The sequence below is a fragment of the Leptonychotes weddellii genome, chromosome 12, assembly GCF_054177405.1.
Source record: "Leptonychotes weddellii isolate Sample4059 chromosome 12, ASM5417740v2, whole genome shotgun sequence".
Taxonomy (NCBI): Eukaryota; Metazoa; Chordata; class Mammalia; order Carnivora; family Phocidae; genus Leptonychotes; species Leptonychotes weddellii.
Window position 1 is genome coordinate 67,887,130 of NC_138380.1, and position 23,226 is coordinate 67,910,355.

The 23,226-nt window shown below is 39.5% G+C and overlaps 1 long non-coding RNA gene across 1 annotated transcript in view; it reads right to left on the reverse strand.

Annotated features, from left to right (window-relative positions):
* LOC145716580 (uncharacterized) overlaps window positions 1-23,226 on the reverse strand; it is a 499,927-nt gene that overhangs the window by 333,497 nt on the left and 143,204 nt on the right. Inside the window, exon 2 of the long non-coding RNA XR_014139371.1 lies at window positions 5,860-5,969. This is a non-coding gene — a long non-coding RNA (uncharacterized LOC145716580). The remainder of the gene's footprint in view (window positions 1-5,859; window positions 5,970-23,226) is intronic.

Sequence of the window (23,226 nt, forward strand, 5' to 3'; positions counted from 1 at the left end):
TGGACTCTGAAAAACAAACTGAGGGTTCTAGAGGGGAGGGGGGTGGGAGGATGGGTTAGCCTGGTGGTGGGTATTGAGGAGGGCACGTTCTGCATGGAGCACTGGGTGTTATGCACAAACAATGAATCATGGAACACTTTATCTAAAACTAATGATGTAATGTATGGGGATTAACATAAGAATAAAAAAAAAAAAAAAAGAAAAGAAAAGCCCTATAAGATTAAACAGCAAACATATCAAGCCAAGATTTCAAGAGATGCTCTAGGGCCTTGAGGTGTGCCTCTAAACTATAATATGGTGACCTTTTAAAGAGGAGAACTTGGGAGGGAAATTTTAATTTTTTTCCCTACATACACAGATTGGCCACAAGGCCCAGAAAGAGTGGTAGAGTAGAAGAGTGAGCAATGTGCAGAAGAAATTTGTCAGAACCTTGAGAAACAATGAATGAGAGGACAGAGGATCCACAGACCTCAATGGGCCTTGGACTTTGGACCCCACTTAACTCACAGTCTGGTGATATGGGATTGGAAGTCAAAACGGATTCACACTTATGGCTCAAGACAATGGTTATTAGTGTGGCAGGTGGAAATAAGGATGGGAAGGTAGGAGGAACAATCTTCAAACTGCAAAAGACACTTTATATGTGCTGTGCGAATGAATTAGTTTTAAATATCTCATTTTATTTAAAAAAAAAAAAAACAAGAGTTCTAAACAGGTGTTTTATCAGATGTGCCTGGACCGAAGTGGTTCCTAGTAGCCATCAGTTCACTATGTATTTTTTCACAGGTAAAAAAAGACTGCCTGTGTTAGCATCTACTTGTAACACTACTTACTAGATAAAAAGGGGATGTTGCAGCCAAAGAATTTACCTCCTAATTACATATGCACCAACAAGTCCGGTGTATAGAATATTGCTTGAAAGCTTTTTGGTCTCTGAGTGTAGAATGATAGCTCCAAGAGATGTGTGCAGATATTGGGTAAAAAAAATAAATAAATAAAATAGTTGTATTTTCCCATGGAATTAACCTCTTTAACATGGAATGAACCAATTTAAACATATTTCTTTACTGCACAAGTTTTCAGACCTTTAACATCTCAATATTGCTTTTGACCCTGGAAAACATGGAAGGGCGTATCTTCGAGTGCATTTTATATTTCACTGCCATTTTCACTTTAGGGACAAAGAATGACAATAGTACATGTAGCATTCAGTCCGTATTAGCCCCTATCCTTCTTTTGTCCACGGAGGATTTCATCCCTGGCCTTATCCCGATATTCTTGGGTGTACAACATTAGTGCTGAAGAAAGTGAGAATTTTGTCTGTGTAAGGCTTTCTGGATTGGACCCAGAGGTTTTTAACTGCTTTAGTCAATTACTTGTTCCTCAAAGCCTGAGGCATCACACCGAAATTGTTTAATTGAGTTGAAAAAGGTTATTTACAGTATTTTCCACATAACTGACTTTTTCAGCCAACTGATTTGCATATAGTACAACATTACTAATTTATACTAATGACTGAGAGAACACTGGAGATTACAACTTTAAGAATGAGCAAGTACAGTAAGTAAAAGCATGAAATTAAAAGCAATTAGAGCTGTCTCATCACAAAGGGACTTGATTAGTCCATGCTTATTATTTATGGTCATGATTTATAATACTCCATCATTTTTTTTGTAACGAAACCTTCATGATGTGACATTTTACTATCAGCCTACAAGAAAGATGGACAAAGCTGCCAGAGAGTTGGTTTTGCTTGTCAGCTTTCCTGATGGACCCATTCATTCTCTTGGCATTTACAGTACTATGCTCCTGCCCTGTGCAAAGTCCCTTTAAGCACAATTTTAATGGCTTTGGTCTCTTACTGTAAGACTAATAGACTTTCACTGGAACCTCAAAAGCATTGAAAATACAGAGAAGAAAGTAGAAAAAGAGCACCAGTAATCTCATCCCCTAGAGGTGACCACTGCTAACATTTGCTATGTTTACTTCCAATATTTTCCTCTTCATATATGTGAAGCAAATGTGAAGTATGTAAATATGTTTGCAGAACTGAGATCATACTTTATCTTTAATTCTGTATTCTGGTTTTTCATTTAGCTGTTGATGAGGACCTACCACATCATATGCATAACTTAATTATTGCTGCATATTTAAAGTGTATCTTAAAGTCATTTATTTCGGCCCAGTTAATACTTAAAGATCAGCTGTTGTTGAGTTCTAATTATTTGAAAATAAATTAAAATCATTCCGAGAGTCTAAACTGGTTTTGCATCCTTAGAAGTGCAGCACGTGTATATTTTTCTGAAGAGCTGAAATTAACTCAGTTTGGAAGACAAGGCGAATTCAACTCAAATGCAGTCTTACTCACACTTGCTACCAATCGCTCTCTGTGCAAGCAGCAGCAGGGAACAGGAACCAGCACTGTCTCAGTCCATACTTCCCCATCTCATGAAATCGGGCTTCCTCAGTCGTTCCGTTGCATGGTAATTTCCATAGTCAATTTCAACCCACTTCTATTGTGGGGAACTTCCACATTATAAGTTCCAGAAAAATAAGTCTTATTTTCATCGTTACTATTTCTAGTTCACAGGTGAATTAATTGCAGGGCTAAATGGTAGGTGACTTTTATAGGACTTACCTAGGAATTGAATTTCTTGCCATTACTAAGGGTTTTTTTATTTTGTTTTGTTTTTTAAATCCTATACATCCTACACACACTCTCAAATGAAGACTAAAGTTGTGCCTGAAGGAAATAGATGTGGTGCAGTCATTCTCAATTGAATGGCCACCACACGAGAATAATTGGCATTAATTAATGTGTTTAACAGCTTTAAGCTGATGATGCATTTGCACAACTCCCTAAAAGCTTCCTAACAGCATCCTCTGAAGTGCCCCTAACAACCTCTTAGAAAGTCCCTTAAAAGTTCTTCAGTCATCTTGGTAGAAATATTTTGCCCAGCTCAATGAAAGCACATTCGTGTTTCTGGAATCCACAAGTCCCGTCTATGTTCAATGCCACAAATCACCTCAAACCTGCTCACAGTAGGTTCTCAATAAATATGCACAATTGCATATTCTGAGAGGAAATTTAAATAGCTACTGAGTTCTTTTCTTCTCCAAAATTGACGATTTGCAGTCTTTTCATGTATATTCCCTGGAAAGTTGCTATAGTCTTGCAATTTCTATTGTAAATCTGAGGCATTCAGAGTTCATAAAAGAGAAGCAAGACGTTCTTTATTCCATTTCTTCTGGTTCATAAATTAATCTCTATAGTGTATGTTCAGATATTCAGGCAAGTTAAATTCCTTTGTGATACCCAGGAAATAAAATAATAGGAGTAATGCAGAGAGTTCTTTCTCAAGGGAAGGAAAATTCACCCTTAGTGGTCCTGCTCTGTACCTGCCTTGGGCTGGCAACTTCACACTTCCTACAGAGCCCCACAATGACTTACAGTGGAGAGAAAGGAAAGCCCAGAGGTGTTAAGTCCAGGAGCCAACCTGATCCTTCATCTATCTGACTTCAACCAGTATTCCTTCCACCACAACATGGACTATTTTGCAATCACTGCATAACCCAATAGCTTCCCAATGCCGCAATCTATGCCATGTGGCCATGAGGTCCAAGGATCTGGCCACAAAGGAGACCCAGCTCCCCAATAAGTACATTCTAGAACTCATGTTGCTTTACATGAATGCGAGGTCTAGATAAAGTCTGGAGCTTTTCCCATTCATTTGTTAATGCTAAATGTGTCAGATACTGTTGTAAAATCTCGGAAAAAAATACCTTGCAGTCTTCCAAATGAAAAACATACTGGGGCAGGGATCCCTAAAAGTCCCCCCACAATATTTGGTGACTCTCTCCATCAAAGAATCAATTTAGCCCAGGAATAGATAGCCTGAAATCCCAAATGCCCCAATGTCACCCAAATCTATAACTGCATACCTAGGACGGCAAGGTTCCTAGAATCATTTATTCATTCAACAAATGTGTTTTGAGCATCCACTTTTTGCCTGGTACAATGGTAGGCACTCTGGATATTCTGTCAGTGAACAAAACAAAAGAAGATTCTAGCCCTTGAGGAGCTTACCTCTGGCAGGATAAAGACAAGAAACAATAGATACAATAAATAAGCAAATTACACATCATATATCAGGAGGTGATAAGGGCTAAAGAGAAATATCCAGTATTGCAAGAGGATTTGGGAATGTAGGGGTGGCACAGTTTACAATTTTAAATAGGATAGTCAGAGTAGAAACCATTGAAAAGTTGATATTTGAGCAAAGTCTTAAGTGAAGTAAAGTGGTTAACCATGGGCACTTCATGGGGAAAGAAATTTCCTAAGAGATGTACAAAAAACTTAGGACATAAGCATGCCTGACTTGGCTGAAGAGTGTCACCAGAGTGGAGTGGACATGAGGTAGTGTAGAGTAAGAGAGAGAGAGGTGGGGTCAGACTATGAAATGCTTTGCACAACAGTGTAATGACTGGGCTTTATCCCAAGTGGGATCTATTGCTAGATTCTGAGCAGAGAAATGATATAATATGACTAACACATTAAAGAGACTCACTCTGGATGCTGTGTCTCAAGTAAGCAGTAAAGCAGGGGGAGGTGGTCAAGGGGATATGGGCTATAGCAGGAAGCCCATGGTACAAGGCTGTTCTAGTAATAAGGGAAGGAGCTGATGGCACCCTGGACCAGGAAGAGCAGGTAAAGTGGTGAGAAGAGGTCAAATTCTGGAATACCCTCCAGGAAGAAGTAACAGTATGTTCTGATAAACCAGAGGTGGGGTGTGGAGGGGGTGACTCCTCTGAGACTCCTCTGATCCAGGCCTGAGCATACAGAAAGATAAATTTGCTATCACCTGATGGGGAGAGCAGGATTTCTTAAAAGGTAGGTCAGAAGTTCAGTATTAAATACATTAAATTTGAAATACATCTAAGCATAAAAGAACTAAGCAGTCAAAAATACCACTTTGGGGGCACCTGGCTGGCTCAGTTGGTGGCTCATACAACTCTTGATCTCAGGGTTGTGAGTTCAAGCCCCACATTGGGTGTAGAGATTACTCAAAAACAAAATCTTAAAAAAAGAAAAAATACCACTTTGGAACTAGTAAGAGATGTCTGATGTGATGATGCAAATGTGGGAGTGATTTTTCATTTGTTGGTTCACGTAAGCCACAAGACTGCCTGAGATCAGAGATGCAGTGAATGTAGACAGAGAAGGCATCCCTGGAAGGACTCCTCCCTGGGCACACTAAGAGGTCTGGGAGATGAGGAGGAAGCCATAAGGCAGCTGAGAAGAAGAAGTCAGTGAAACAGAAAGAAAACCAAGAACATGGTATCCTAGAAGCCAACAAAAGAAAGTTCATTCACAAGAAGAAAGAGATCAATGTGTCAACTGCTTCAGAATTAAGATGAAAACCAACCACTGTATTTAACAAGGCAGACATTGGTAACTCAGACAAGGGCAGTTGGGGACAATGGTGAGTATAAAAGCCAGACTGAAAAGAGACGGAAGGAGAGAAATTGGAAACTGAGTTTAGACAACTCTGCTTCAGAGTTTTGCTGCAAAGAAAATAGGCAATAGGTGCTGGAAGAAGCGAAGTCAAAGAAGAGTGGTTTTTTATTTCTGTTTTTGTTGGGTTTTTGGTTTTTTTGCTTGTATTTTTTGCTCTGCATTTGGGTTTTAATATGGTAAAAATGGCCATGTGTTTGAATGCTGATGGTAACAACCCAAGACACCAGTAAAACAACAACAAACGAAAAATTTCAGAGAAGGAGGAGAGAAGTTGTGGACGAATGTCTGAGAGTAGGCGAGAGAAGATGGGACTGGGGGCTCGGCTCAGGGTACAGACTCACCTCCGATCACTGATAGGACAACAGAGTGTGCGGGTGCCCATGCTTGGAAGGCTTTGAAAGGAGGTGTCCTGAGAGGCTGTGGCAATCCTCTTCCAACGCTCCAAATGTCTCTGTGAAAATGAAGGAGGGGATGAATGTGCTGAGGCTTGGCAAGGAGGAGAGAGTAGAACGGGTGTCTAAAAGAGGAAAGAAGTGATTGGGCTAGCAAAGCCGGGCATGAGGTTGGGCCATCTCAGTGGGCACTCAGAGACAGCTGACATTCAAGGTCATGAATTTAAAGACAGACTAGTCAGTACAATTGTGTATTCTTCCTAAGCCATCTGGGTGCGGGCCTGGAGAAAATCAGAGTTGGATTTAACCAGAGTCCTGGTTTGGAGAAGTGAGTAAAATGAAGGGATGGGACAAAAGGGAGATTATAGCTACTGAGCATGAAGGTTCAACTGGACATGGGAGCAGATCACTGGTTAATTAATTCCTCCTCCTTGACGGGTTCTGAGAAGGAAACCCAAGATGGCACGTATTGCATTCCTGAATAGTTACTGGGGACCCTGTACCTTCAGGCTCTGGGACAAAGCCCCCGAGGGCCTGGACCGAACCCACACAAGTTTGCTTCCCATCCACTATGCAGCTTTGCCTCAGTCACGTTATCTCTATGCACCTTTGTTCCTCCCATCTAGGATTTTGAAATAATGACTTCCTCATGCAGTTCTGAGAACTTAATGAAAACATGGGTAAAGACTCCAATCCTCAAGTGAAAGCGTAAGTATTATGATAAATTAAATTAAAAATTAAATCAAAATGCTCTTATATTTGCATTCTTTGCAAAAGTATGTTTTCCGCACGGTTTATACAAAAATGTTTTATCTATTATTTGTATACATAAATCTTACTACTGACATCAATTGTTTCAAGGGCCTTTCTTTTAAATTTCTTTCATTTTTGCCAATTTAACATCTTGCTGATGCTGAGATGCCAAGAATCAAGTGCAGAATTTAGAACAAACATACTAGCTTCCTGCCAGATTTATTATATTAAAAAACAAAAGAAAGGGAAATACTAGTAAAAGTGAAGTACATGTTTAATATTCATTTTAATGTTCAAAGTGCTGCACTGGGTTTGCTATTATTATCAGCCTCATCTTACAATGAGAAAATTGAGCTCAGAAAGAGTAATTTGTCCAAAGACACATAAATTGTAACCGGTGAGCCCAGATTTGAACGCAGTTATACATGATTCCAAATTACATGCCCTTTTATGTCATCTTATTTCAATACAACTCTAAATGTATCAAATGGATTAAAGCTAATGTGGTTCCACTTTACAAAGAACGTTCCCAAACTGTAGAAACAGGGAATTCAGAAGAACCAATGCTTTACCACTCAGGGAAGCTTAAGTTAAGTCCCCACACAGAATGAATTCTGATGGCCTCTTTCCCCCTCTTAGCTGGACCACCCATATCCTCACCACAGAGGAATAGAGTTCCCTGTGAATGGGAGAAAAGGGAAGTACTCATAGAAAGAAATTCACAGAAGTCCTTACTACTAGTAGAATGGGAAGCTGCAGGATTATTTGGTGGTCAGGCCGCATGCAGGAAAGTAAATCTAGATTTTGGTAAAGGTCTGGACTCTGGCCAGCGCTTAGCACTGCATGCTTAGTAAAGATCTGTTCCATGAGGGAAAGTACTGGTCACGCTGGTGAAAATGAATGGCAACATGATTTCAACCTGGGTGAGTGATTTGGGTGTTTCACAAACTGAATTCCATTTTGATTTTGTTTTCATTGTTGTCTCCGAAGGATGCTTTACATCCTTGAATGTAAGGGCTCTGCATCATACACTAGTAAATAAAGGGGCGAAATGTCACACTCAGGGCCAGCCAGTTTCCCAAAGAACTGCAGCCAAATTGTGAAGTGCTTACAGTTGGGAAAAACCTGGCGGAACCAAGCGAGGCTGGTGATAGCGTAGCTTCGCCTAGCATAGTATTTCATAGTAATTGACAAGTGCTTTAATAGTGTGTCTAATTCTTGAAAACCAAGACTCGTTTCCTGAAGCAAGGAGATCTCCCTAGCAAAAGCACTCATACGTCTTTCAGGTATCCGTCAATTCCTAAACATTTTGCCCTAGAAGTAACAACATTGTATCTTCATAACAAAGTGCATGAAAAGTAGATTCTCTTTGAATGAAGCAGAAGACCTGACACAGAACAAAACCAAAGCTGTCTGAATGCTTTTTATTTAAGGAGCATTAAGGTGAGAGAAAAATTAGAAGGATTTGGACTGCCAGGCTACTCCAGTTACATTCATTTTGTAAAACGAGAATTTCCTTAGGAAAGGCACTATATAAAATCACGACTTTACTACAGTCCTTGTCTGTCCCTAGAGAATATATTTTCTTTTATGTTAGAAGGTCCTGTAGAGCAAATCATCGCACAATTCTCCACAGGAGGGAAGGGATGGGGCAGGCGGGGGCTTAAACTGTGTTGTTGCTTCACTGCCCCTCCGCGTAGAAAAGTATCCAGCTGCCACCTCTCCTGGAGTAGCAGGGGACTGACTGTGTCAGCAAACACCCACTTGCAATGTTCACATCGACCAAACAGACCGTTTTAGCCAGCCAGCCCAGAAAGAAAGAACCCGGCTTTAAGCCCAACCACATCAGCATAATTACCAAACCTTATCAAACCCCACAGTGAGGGATAAATGCTCAGGGTTCAAAACCACCATTTCCTCATTCTTATCAAATGCAAGGGTGCTTCTCTCGGGAACTCGTGCTCCAAGCAAGAAAAGTGTCTTTTCAGCACATCCTCGAATTAAATCAGCACATCCGTGCAGGCAGCCCAGGGAGCGATGAGGCACCGCTTTGCCGTCCTCATCACATTCTCCCCCAAATAGATCCCTAGTGAGGCTTGAGAACACCACAAAACTGCTATTGCATTGAGCGTGCAGTGCGAAGGGAGTCCCTGTCATTAGAGAGGAGCATGTTCTCATTTCTTACCAGTTCCTCTGCATCCAAGGCCCCATTCTATGTGGAATGTCTATCATCTTGAGAGAAAACAATGTCAACTTAGGAACAGCAGAGGCTGTTTTCTGGGGCCAGTGGCAAATCCCAGTTTAGATCAGGTCTGGCCACCAAACTGGCTCACGTGCTCCAGGCACAGCATCCCTGACGTTTATGCGCATTCCTTTCCATGTTCCATGTCACCGCACAAGCATATGGGTATGTCTAGGACCTACAGCTGATGGTGCGGATGCATACAGTGGGGAACGATGAGGTCTGGGAATACAGCAAGACCCCAGTCTCCACTCATTATGCCAGGCACTCAGGAACTGAAGGTTTCCCGTGGTGCTTTGTTGACTGATGTGTGTGATACTGTTTGTTTTCTAAGAAGGCACAGCGCAGTTGTTCTTTACCTAGTGAACAGATGATATAGAGTAATCTTGTATCACTGTCAAGAGACTTCAATAATTTATGAGACTTTTCTTCATAGCCAAACAGTAGTTCACATAAAAGATGGAAACATTCTACCAAAGACTACTAAAAAAATTAATTAATTTAAAAAAAATTGAAAAAAAAAAACAAATATTTCCAAAGTCTTGGCTGACTCCTGGTGTAAATACCTACTGAAAGGAAAGAGGAACATCCCAAGATTACAGTAGAGTAGATAAAGAAGAGAAAGGACGCTGAAGAAAGTAAACTGTCGGAAAAAATCTAGCCCCCTAATCCCTGGACTCAAAAGAAAAGGAAAAAAAATACCTTAATATCACTCAGAAATGACTGTCTTAGCCAATAAGGATGTGGCACTCGTGGACTTAAAATCAAATCATCTGCAGAAAAGATTGGATTATGGCAAAGAAATACTCTGAAGATAACGGGAAGCTGGAATAGGATGGTGATTCTCTGGAACAAAAGAAAAACTTGCCTGACTTCTCCAAAGAAAAAGCCAATAAGCACACGATGGATGAGCAGCCAGAGAATGTGGGTCTACAAAATGCCCAGAACTGCACGCCCAATTATTTCACCAGTATTTTGTGGCTTTCTTGTAACCTGCTGTTCTGAGGGCAGCAAACACAGGGCAAGGTATTTTATAGATAGATGATAATGGCTTTCATTGTTTCTCAAATTGGCTCAAAGCCTATACTGTGTAAATTGCTAAAAGCCCATATGTAATTCTAAACTTCTTACAGGCCCAGAGACTCTGGGTGCTGGTAATAATTACATCGACTGGATACTTAACTTCTGACATAAAAAGAAATGAAGGTGAGAGAAGAAAACGCAGACCTTATCAACTTTTACTTAAAGCAAGGGCACAAACTGACAAAAAACAAAACAAAACAAAAACAAAAACCAGGGCATTCATTTAGGGGAAAAAAAAAATCACTGTAGTCTGCCTCTCCAATGTTTTTCTACAAGAATGGGAAGAAATTTCTCCACATTCACATGATTGTTCTTTTCGGATATTTCCCAGTGTTACAGTCTTATTCATTTTAATTTTTGTTTGGACAACGTTGCCTTATCAATTCTAAGACTTCTCAGAGAAGACATGGGCCCAAGGTACATGAGAGCACGGAATGTTCACACTCCCTCAGGGACGGAAGATTGAGCTCTGCCTGCAGTAAGCAGAGAAACTGAAATGGAACCCTCTGCATAATACACAATGGTGAAGAGCTGTCACTTCCATGAAAAAAAGAATTTGAAAAGCCTGGGAGAGAGCAAGAAGTCTGCCATCTGTCCAGGGCTCTAAGGGAGGATAAAAATAAACTCATGAGACATCAAACCCCAGGAATGCGGTGTCTCAATCTACACTGATGATAAGGTAAGGCGTCCTGAAGACAGGAAATTAAGATACAACCCTCTCCACAACCACTGAAAATGTTAAAGCTCTGGAAGAAGGATCCATAAACTGCTCTCAGAATATTTTCACAACCAGAGTCTCAAGGGACTCCTATGGGGGAAAAGTAGCCCCACTGAAGAGGCACTTACAGCAAAAATTTGAAAGCACCTAAGGAAAGGAAGTGCCATGAGGGATAGAACAGACTCCAAAAACAGGTGAGGTTGAGCCCTCAGACCTGAAAAAGACAATAAAATAAGCTTTTTAGAAATATTAAGAAGCTAGAAGAATAAACTATAATGAAAGACCAGAGTACTATGAAGACAGCCCATCTGAGCTTTAATAAGGAAACAGGACTTCTGTAAATGTAAAAATGGAGTTATTATCATTTAAAATTCAATAGATGACAGTAATCTTCACAGCAGATTGGAAATACATATTTTCATGAGTGGAAATAACACCAAGGTAGAAAGCAGAATGGAGTGAGAGATCTCCTATGTAACAGCATTGAAAAAGATGAAATACCAGCAATTAAATGTAAAAAATGCACAAAAGCATTATGAGCAAAACTTTAAAACACTACTAAATGACACAGAAGAAAACAGGAACAAATGGAAAAATACACCACGTTCTTAAGAAGAAAGACTCAATATCATAATTTTAATTCTCCTTAAAGAAATGTATAAACTTAACACAATGCCCCCAGATTTACTTTTCTTAACTAGATGAGTTAATCTTAAAGTTTATATAGAAAAATAATCAAATAGAATAGTCAGGGGAAAAGAGCTAAAAGAAGAAAGAGACCAAAGGGGGGATTACTACTACCAGATATTAAAACATTTTATTAAATATCATTAATCAACCCAGTGTTATAGTGGTACATGAATAGACCAGCAGTATAGAAAAGGATATCCAGAAAGAGACTCAAATATCTATGGTAATTAGCTGTCTGATAAAGATGGAATCCCACACCAATGAGGAAAACAGACTAACCTAGAAAGGAAATCATGTTGGGACAATTCAGTATTCTTCTGGAAAGAATAAAGTTAAATCTGTAATTCCCACATCACACTAGGGTAAATTACAAATGGAACAAAGATTAAAATAATTTTTAAATGAAGTAATAAAAGTAACAAAAGAAGACATGGAAGAATTCCATTATTCCATTCCAATAAAAGTAACAAAACAAGACATGGAAGAATTCCATGACTCGAAATCCAGAATCTAACATGAGATAAGATCAATACATTTAATTACACACAACAAAACTTTAAAATACCTTTGGCAATAAAAACTATTAGCAAAGTCAAAAGAAAACTGAAAAAGAAAAACAGAAAAAAACCCTTTTAATTCATATTGGAAACAAAGAATAACCTCTCTAATACACAAAAGGTTCTTAGAAATTGATAAGGAAAAGAAAAATTCAATATAAGAATGGCCAAAAGATATGAAAAGGGAGTTCACATAAATACAATGACTCTCAAACATATGAAAAAATGCTCTGCTCTCTTCAAGTAACAGAAAATTAAGACAGAAATACACTTAGAAACTTTTTCACTTGTCAGACTGGCAAATTCTCAAGACTGATCAAACTTCGGTTAGTAAAATTGTGAGGAAACAATGCACTCCATGTATCTCTTCAATAAGTTGGTACCACACCTAAAGAGGACAATCTGACAATATTTATCAAAATTATAAATGAATATACTTTCTGACCCAGCAAATTCACTGCCACACATTTGAAATGACTCAAAACCAGGTCTAATAGCAAGAGTAAGGAAACAATCCAAATATCTACCAGTAGTGGCTGGTTACAGAAAGGAGGGCACAGGTGTATCATGGAATACTATGCAGCAAAGAAGAGAAAAAAGGGACCTTTCTATCTACCGTTATAGAAACATCTCTGAGCTATACTGCTATGTGGAAAAAATCAAAGTACGGAATAGTGAACAAATATGCTAGCTTTGGTGTGTCGGGGGCATGGAGGGATAGAAATCTAGTGAAATACCAGTATGATATTCAAATATTCAAGTTAATAATACAATAATGAGCTAGGTCAGGGACGGTTCTGGAGCTCCTTTGAAGGTACAGAGAAATTCAATAAACATAGTGGTTACTTTTGAGGGGGTTGGAATTCAAGAATGCAGGAGATAATTTTCTTTTAAAATAATTAAAATGCTTTTAATACTTTTTGGTGTTTGAATAGTGTAAATGTATTACTATATTCAAAAAATGTTTAAACTCAATGATAATAAAATTAAAATTCAAACAATGATATACTACCTCTACCTATAAAATCTGGAATTATTGTTAATGACAAAACCCCAATTTCTGTTGGTATTGGCCTAGCAGCAAATGGCCAGCTCGTATACAGTGGCAATAATACAAACTGATACACTCTTTGGAGAAGTTTTGGCAAGATTTTAAATCCTTGTACTTTCTGACTCATCAGGTAGGATTCTGGAAATGTATCTTAAGGGAAAAAATATGCACACAGATTAAGATTTGCTTATGAGAACATGAGAAGGGAAATGGAAATTGGAGAGGTTAGGATCCAAATGACACTTCCATTTTATCTATAACATTTTATTAAAAATAGAAGAAATATTAATTAAATACTGTAACATGGCAACACTTGTTAAATTCAAGTGATAGGTATCTGGGTATTTGTGATGTTATTCTCCCTACATTCTTGTACGTTTTTTGTTTTATATTTAACCTATTACACAAGATTACCCATGCAAGTGAACAACATAGTTTTTTGTTTTTTTTTTTAAGATTTTTATTTATTTATTTGACAGAGAGAGAGAGACACAGCGAGAGAGGGAACACAAGCAGGGGGAGTGGAGAGGGAGAAGCAGGCTCCCCGCAGAGCAGGGAGCCCGATGCAGGGCTGGATCCCAGGACCCTGAGATCATGACCCGAGCTGAAGGCAGTCGCTCAACCAACTGAGCCACCCAGGCGCCCAGCATAGTTTTTTAGTATATACAGTAAGAAATTTTACTCCAGGAGGACAAGAACTATGATATAAGAATGTTTATGCATTATTTAATACTGTGTGGATATTTCTGAAATATTAAATACAACACTTAACACATTTAAATGTAATCAAGCAAAGAGAAACCAAATAACTTGAAATTTATGGAGAAGAGTAGAGGTGATCTAATACTATATATCTCAAAAACATTGGTGAACATCAGCAACAGTGTTTCTATTAATTCCAAGGTCCAATATCTGATCTATAAAATCTGTTCTCCAGAAAGATGGGTAGGCAATATATTTAAAAATAACAAACTCCATTCCAAAGTCTGAGGCTCAGGGGTCGAAGGTATAGAATAGGGCTTCTTGAAGTATGGAAAAGAAACACACCTCCAGGGCTTGAAAACACTATAGGTTCCTTGATCCTACCCAAGATGCTTCTCATCTATCCCTCAGATGCCAGCGCCCTGAGAATCTGCTTTTTAACAAGTACCCAGGGTTATTCTGAAACAAGGTTTTAGAAACACTGGTATAGATCATTGATTTTTTTTTTTCTCACTTAGAAAGAACTGTGCTCAAGATACAGCTGGAGGGATGAGGGCTAAGTGTAAGGCAAGAACTAATTAAATGCCAAAAGGTGTTTCCAAAGGAGGTTATAAAATCTACTGTTCTGGAAATGCTGAAAAATGCAGTCTGGCTTAGTAACAGAAGGCTCTGGACCTCTGAAAGCTTTCATAGCCCTATGAGGTTGGAGATAAATTAAATGCCCAAAGGTAAAGAAGAATAAGAAACTGAATAGGTTTGGGGACAATAAGTTAATAATACAACAATGGGCTAGGTCAGGGACAATTCTGGTGTTCCTTTGAAGCTGCCCAACGAGTTTTCAAAAATTTTAGGACCAAAGAAGTGTGTGAAAGCCAGTGTGGTAGCTGAAGCTTCTCGAATGATCCTCGAGAGAACGGGTGAGCAGAACATGTACCATGCTTTCTTCCAGCTGCACAGCCTGTCCTGGCCTAGCTGATCCGGTCAATGTTCTCTCACCTTCCCCCAAGGTCATTACCTCCGGGTCCCAGCAAACACGGCGTACACAACTGGATCTAATATATGCGCGTGCACACATTCAGAACTTTCCCATGAACACAACTTTTCTCCAAATAAATCTGAATGGCCTAAAATTGAGAGAAGGAAGATGTTAATTTTCATTAAGCTCAGAGTCAAATTTTTTGCTGCCCTGCTGTGACTGTATAAAGGGGTGATCAGTTTCAAGCACCTTTTGACCCCTTTCTAAGCTTTATGGCATCCATGAGTGCACACATGTACACACACACACACACACGCATACACACATACACCAAGAAGCACATTTCTTGAAAAACAAAAGCAATTGCATTGGACCGAAACAGCCAATCACATGTCCCTCCCAACCCAACTACTTTTAGTTTCAGAGACTGAAAATCTGAGTAAATTGTGTCATAAAGGAGAGGAGATGGGACTTAAAATTGAAGCTCTGAGTTTAAATTCAGATTCTAGCCTTCACTGGTTGTCTCGTTTCTACCCTACTACGTGTGTGCAGTAGCTTTAAAATGCATTCAGTGCAAGATTATTTTCAAGAATAAGTGAAATGGAGCTAAGATAAAATAAGAGCAGAAAATGAAAAAAAAAATCACTGTTAGATCAACCCTCAAATAATGTCATTATTACCTTATTATTTTGTTATTACAGGTCACAAATTTGGTTCTGAACCTTCTGGAAAGCAAGACAAGCGAAAATGCATGCCCAGTCACATAACTTACAGCGTCCATAAGACCAAAACAAAGTTTTTCATTAGGAGTGCAACTATTACTGAATCCAGAGAGAAATTTTTCCCATTGGGTCTTTATAATGAGGACTAATGCAGTGAACAATGTCCTCCCCTCCAAAGAGCCTTAGAATAAACGCAAGAATGAGTTTCTTATCACGTACCTCATGTACCTTGATGTGAGCCCAAGTACAATGTTCCAAAAGCACAATGCTTTAAAACCAGTTCTACAAAAGAGACTAAATGATGTTAGGTATGGTTCCCTGAGGGGGGCTTCAAGCGCCTGGAGTGGAAGTCACAGATGGGCAGAAAATAGGCTACATCTAGCCCACAGATGTATTTTCATGGGTCCCACTTTAAATTGAAAATTCCAAATAAGATCCGCATCCAAGGCATACTTGATTTTACTTAGCAGATCTGCCCCACCGGGCCATATCCCCACCTGAGGATGTCACCAGAAACTGGAGCGCATCTATCTCATACTCACTGTCCCCTCTCTGACCACCTCAGTCATCAACTCCGCCTCCTCGGCCCCCAGAATTCACCTGAATTTGAAACTCCTCACCTGGAGGAAGGAGTGGAGTATATTTACACTCAGACAGTGCAGCCTCAATATTTCTCTCGCCAAGCTTTGAATAAGTATCGAGCAGCAACAACATTCACTGTGTGGCCTTGAGCAAGTGATTTAATCATCTCTAGGCCTCCATTCCCTCATCTTAAGAAAGGAACTAATAATACCTACTTCTCAGAGTCGTGAGAATTAAATGAGATGTTTTCAAAAACACTTAACTGCTAATTACTATTCAAATGAACCATATTATCACCAGAAATGATCCACAATGCTAGTTTACCTCATCTCAATCATAATGGATTTTTAGGAATACTTTCTTCACCAGATGACTGCTGGCTTTTTCATAAATCTCAGTATTTTTTTACCTAGTAGAACAGATGTTGCCTGTGCGCTACTTCAGCTTCTCTTGGTCTCCCTTTTGCCCCAGCCCCTCCTGCAAGGACAAGTTCAGTGGAGGTTTCAGCAGCTTGGGGCAGGTACCCCCAAGAGCTCTTCACCTGGGATCTGTGGGACACACCTCCTGCTTCCCACCTCCACCAATATGCACCATAGGGTGCCATCAGAAACCAGCTTGGCACTCTCATGCACATCGCAGAAGTTAATACCATTGGGACCACCCTTAACAAGTGGGTGATTGGGAACTGATAGCTAAATACTCACCCCTCTTGTCCACAGAAGAACAGCTCTTGGAACACATTTTATAAAGTGCCTCAGAAAGTCCCAGCAATGATCAAGTGCCAGTCACCCATACCAGTGGCTACCTCAATTACACATCAGGCTTTTGTCTTTCCCTCCTTGTCCCATCTCCCCTCCCTCACTCTTGCTCCCTGAGATTCTTCCAAACAAATTACTGTATATAAGCTTTGTCTCCGGCTTCACTTTCAAGAAAGCCCAGGCTCAAATACCCTCCAAAATATGCTCTTAAATAGAAATTATCCTTCAAAGGACTCCATCAAGAAGATGAAAAGATAACCCAAAGAATGGGAGAAAAGTTTTGCAAATTATATATCTGATAACAGATTTGTATCTAGAGTTTACAAAGAACTCTTATAACTCAATAATAAAAAGTAAATTTAAAAAATCCTAGACATCTTTCCAAAGAAGATATACAAATGGCTAATAAGCAAATGAAAGGATGTTTAACATCATTAATCATCAGGGAAATGCAAATCAAAACCACAATGAGATACTACTTCATATCCACTAGAATGGCTATAATCAAAAAGTCAAATAATTAAGTACTGATGAGGATGAGAAGTCAGAATGCTTCACTGCTGATAGGAATATAAAATGCTGCAACCACATGGGAAAATAGTCTAGAAGTTCTTCAAAGTTTAAAAACAGAGTTATCATATGATCCAACAATCCCACTCCTAGGAAATGCCCAAGAGAAATGAAAAGGTATGTCCACACAAAAACATGTGCACGAATATTCATAGCAGCATTATTCATAATAGCCAAAAGGTAGAAACAACTCAAATGCCCATCAAGTGATGAATGAATAAAGTATGGTATATCCTTACAATAGAACAGCATTCAGCAATAAAAGAAATCAAATACTGATACATATTAATACAACTACATCATGGATGAACCTTGAAACTTTATGCTAAGTGAAATAAGCCAGTCACAAAGGACCACATATTGTTTGATTCATTTATGTGGAAGGTCTAGAATAAGCAAATCTATATAGGAAAAAAAAGTAGATTAGTAGCTTCCTAGTGCTGATGGGGATGGAGGATTATGGAGAATAGTTAAGAGGTACAAGGTCTCTTTCTCAGGTAATGAAAATATTCTAAAATTGTTTTGTGTTGATGCATGCACAACTCTGAGAATATAATAAAAGTCATTGAACTGTACACTTTAGATGGGTGAGTTATATGGAATGTGTATTGTATCTTAATAAAACTATTAAAAAATAGAGGTCACCATAATTTTTAACCTATGACAGCCTATAAATTGTGGTTGCTGGTCATTTTTACAAAACACCACTGAATTCTCCATTTGCCTTTTTCTTCACTTGCTGGGTAATTTTCAACTACTTCAAAGAGTAGTGTCCAGAACAGAGAAAATTTCTGCAACATCACTCATCTCTACCTTTCTAGTTTTCTCATAATCCTGTGGTATTTCTGTGACCTATTATACAGGACACCTGAAATTTGACACAAACTCACCACACACAATCCTAGCTGTCCGTTATACTCCCTAAACTAAAAGACAACCACATCTTCTCATCCAGCCCCCTACCACGCCCACATGTCACCCATCACTGACCTCCTCTCTCACACTCCTGTGATTTAATTCATACTCACAGCTCCCTCCTCGCACATAATTAAATTCAGGTTTAGAATACTTTGAGACTATTGTTGCTGATGATCAAACCTGTAGAAGCGAGTGATAAGATAGCTACACACACAAATCCCAAAACATGAAATAAGCAATGTAAACATCCCCGTTTAGTCAATACCAGAAATGACATGGGAAGGATGGAAAGGGTGATGAAAAATTCATCCACTATATTGGTTTGACTACACATCACTCCTTTTTTTTTTTTTTTTTAAAGATTTTATTTATTTATTCATGAGAGACAGAGAGACAGAGAGAGGCAGAGGGAGAAGCAGGCTCCCAAGGAGCAGGGAGCCCGATGTGGGACTCGATCCCAGGACCCTGGGATCATGACCTGAGCCGAAGGCAGACGCTTAACCATCTGAGCCACCCAGGCGCCCTACACATCACTCTTATACCTTGGATTCTACTTTGTATTTCATTCTCAGTGGAAAAGAAACAGTGAGTGTTCACCCCTTCTGGAAAATGATTATTTACATTTCAGCATAACAACACACATTTCTAGCATTTATCCTAGTCAGATCCAAATCTTCCGAAATTCCATGGATGAGTATTCTTAGACGTAAACTGGAAGAAATTTATACCAAGAAATTATTGTCACATTACCAAAAATAGAAGATGTATCGCCTACAGTCTTAGCTATTGGAAAAGAATAGCTGTACTCTTAGTTTGAGAATGGCACTGGACCTAAATTTTTCAATTTTAATATCAGGAAATACTGTTCCAACAGTGATCCCACATATCCGATGAGTTAAAATGAGCTGACTTAACTGCTCGCTGTCAGCATGTAAGCTTGAACCAGGAAAGATGCTCAAGAATTACGGTTAAGTTTCAGTGGATAACACTGGTTATTACTACTATTATCCCTAGTTTCTGTATTTCCTTCCATCTGGGCCTCAGGCCAGACCTACTGGGAAACTATGAGAGAGGAGTAACAAAACTTGTTTATCATAATCTCTTTTCAAGCTGGGTATGGAGTTATCACAATTTTAGTTCAGCAATAGCCTAACTGAACTGCAGGAAGGAGGCCTATCCCTCACTTCATCTTTTCCAATCTCAGGCCAAGAGGGCTTGGAAATACCGTTTTTTACCTTTTCGACTTCTCCAAATTAAGAAAAAAAAAAAAACTTAAAAAAATTCACCCCATCAGAAAAATATTCCCTCATCCCACATACATAAATTTATTTATAAATTATATATTAATTTCTCATATTATGTACACTATCAACAGATACAAAAGTAGAAATTATAAATGAAAAGGTTAATATGGAATACACAATATTTTTTATCTATTAATGGTACCAAACTGCTTCCCTCACACTAAAAATAATAATAATGTTTTAGTGAGGTACAATAAGGGTGGTGTAATCACTTCATAGTTAAAGGGAACTCAAATCACAGAATAGGAAAGTGTCTGCTCTGCCATTTTCTTGCTGTTCGTTTGTGTTGGGACTATCTTCAATTCATAGTTGCTTTCCTAAAACATTACTAAGTTATTCAGCCATCTTATAAAACTTAATTTAGCTCAAACTAGAGAACCTAATCTGTAATTCTTTGTAACCAACACAAGCAACAAGCTCATTGTTGCAATATGCTAAAAACAAACCAAGAATGGAGGGTGTGACCACTAATCCTTCCATGTTGTAAAATTTTCCTTAGGATACAGGACTGTTCAACGTACAGAGCCAAGGCACCACAGTCAATTCATTAATTAGAGTAAATCTTAATTTCTATCTTATGTTATTATAAGAATTTTTAAAAGAAGTGTTCTAAATTTTCCTCCTATATCCCAATGTATCTTACACATACTGTGGTATATGTTTATTCCTTTTGGAAACCACTGCTTTAGAGGTCAGTCTAGCTACAAAGTAACAACTCTTTGAATACATATCAAATCCTTAGAATAAATATACAAGTGTCATCAGAAATGGATGTTCCTGAATGTTACAAAATGCACAAAATAGTGTCTTAAAACAAGACAGTTCATTTCTCTCTCACATAAACAAAGTCTGAAGGTAAACAGCCAAGAGAAACCTGGCACTCCATGATGCCAATCTCCTGTCTTGTGCCTCTTCCAACCCAACACATGCTTCCCTCCAAGGTCCAAGATGGATGCTGGGGCTCCAGACATCACAATTAAATTCCAATCATCAATGCAGAGAAATGAACAAAGGAAGACACTTTTCATAAGTTTCACACAATGGTCTGACAACATCCCATTTGAGAGAAATTACTGCAAAGTCTACGCCTAGCTACAAGGAATAATCAGAGATTCTATTATGAAAGAAGACAGCCAAGAGTCTCAGCCACAATGCATAAAGATGTATCAATATATATACAAAGAAACAGAGGAGAAGAAATGGTGATAAGGTTACAGTCTAAGAAGGCAACCTAGGAAGACCCTGAACTCACCTTTTCCACAGAACCCAACAAATTGCACTTATTTATAGCACAATTCCTCCTAAAGAAGAACTGAGGGCTGACTGAACAGCTTCTACACAACAAAAGATGGAACAGCAAAAGAGAACAGCAAGAGAGGAGGAGACTCAGTAACAAAGGGAATCTCCACCCCCAGTGCTGCAAACTACAGGGGAAAGAGATAGTACTGAGGGAACAGGAGCACATTCCTCTGTCCTTGGGCAAAGAAAAAAAAAAAAAGCCACATTTAAAGGAGCAACTAGTGTATAAAAGATCCAGCCCTAGAACTCTGCCAAACAGTGGAGGAGCATCTACAACTCTCTCTGGGTCAGAGGGACTGGCAAGCAACATGGTTTACACTTCCCCCTCCACCTTAAAGAGTCAAACCAGAGCAGGGTCCAGGCACCCTAACCAGCCTGCCACCTCAGTGAGCTCAGGACCCTAGCCTACACCAGCCCTAGCTGTCTCACTAAGGTGGCCAAAGGTCTGGTTAGCATTCACCACAGCTCCAGACTTCACACCGAGGTAACAGGTGCAGCTCACCCTGGAACACTCCCGGCCCACAGCACTTCCGCTTCTGACAGTTTGCTAGGACATACCTGCAGAGAGCACTCCTGGACCTCCCTGGTGACACCTGCTTCAGATCCAGCACCCTGGAAACCTCAGCCCATGCCTGCTTTGGTTGCAGCCACCCTGCCAGGACACCGTACATGAAGTACCCTAGAACCTCCATCCATGCCAGCCTTGGCTCCAGTCACTTGGCCAAGACACCCCCTGCACTGAGCACCCGAGGATACACCAGCTTGCACCATTTCAGCCTCAGCTATCCTGCCAGGGCACCCACTGCATGGAAAGCCCAGGGACCGCTTGGTCTACATACTGCTTCAGCTCCAGCTGTCCTGCCAGGGCACCTACTGTGTGAAGCACCCCAGGACACCCCAGCTTGCACCCACTTCAGCTTTATCTGTCTTGCTAGGGTACCTGCTGCAGGGAGAGTCCAGAGACCACACCAATCTTGGCACACTTTAACTTTAGCTGTCCTGCCAAGTCACCCACTACATGGAGAGCCCCGGGACCCCTAGCCCATGCCAGCCACAGCTTTAGTCAGCCAGCAAGTCACTAAGCACACAGTCTACATAGGGAATTACCATACATAAGACCATTCCTTCAAGTTTAGGTTGAGTGGCTGTACCACTGAATCCATAGAAACAAACACAGAAAGTCAAGCAAAATGGGGAGACAAAGAAATATGCTCCAAAAGAAAGAACAAGACAAAACCTAAAAATAATTAAATAATTAAATGTTAGGGAGATAAGCAACCTGCCTGATAAAGAACGTAAAGTAATGATGATAAAAAATGCTCAGGGCGCCTGGGTGGCTCAGTCGGTTGAGCGACTGCCTTCGGCTCAGGTCATGATCCTGGAGTCCCGGGATCGAGTCCCGCGTCGGGCTCCCTGCTCGGCCGGGAGTCTGCTTCTCCCTCTGACCCTCCTCCCTCTCGTGCTCTCTGTCTCTCATTCTCTCTCGCAAATAAATAAATAAAATCTTTAAAAAAAAAAAAATGCTCATCAGGCTGGAGAGAAGAGTGGAAGAACTCAGTGAAACCTTCAAGAAAAAAATAGAAAATATGAAAAACAACCAGGCAGAGTAGAAGAATATGATAACTGAAATGAAGAATACATTATAGGGAGTCAAAAGTAAATTAGCAGGTGCAGAAGAATATATCATCAATCTGGAAGACAGGGTAAGGGAAAGCATGCAAGCTGAACAGGAGAAAGAGAAAAGAATTTTTTTAAATGAGGCTAGGTAAAGGAATTTCTTGGACAACATCAAGAGAACAAATCTCCACATCATAGGGGTCCTAGAAGAAGAGAGAGAATAGGACAGAAAACAGATTTGAGAAATAATGACTATAAACTTCCCTAACCCAGGGATGAAAGCAGACATTTATATCCAAAGATCCCAGAGAATTCCAAATAAAATGAACTCAGAGACCCACACTAAGACAAATTAAAATTAAAATGTCAAAACTTAAAAACAAGGAAAAAACCCTGTAAAGGCAGCAAGAGAAAAACAATTTGCTATGTACAAGGGAACAACTATAAGACAATGAGCAGATTTTTCAGCAGAAACTTTGCAGGCCAGAAGAAAGTAGCATGATATATTCAAAGTGCCAAAAGGAAAAAAACCTACAATGAAGAATACTATACCTGGCAAGATTATCATTCAGAACTGAAGAAGAGATAAAAGAGCTTCCCAACAAGCAAAAGTTAAAGAAGTTTATCACCACTAAACCAGACTTAGAAGAAATGTTAAGAGGGCTTCTTAAAGTGTAAAAGAAAAGACCATAATAGGACAAAGAAAATTATGAACAAAAAGTTGTAAAATATGACAGCATATACATAAAACTTGGAGGAAGGAGTAAAAATAAA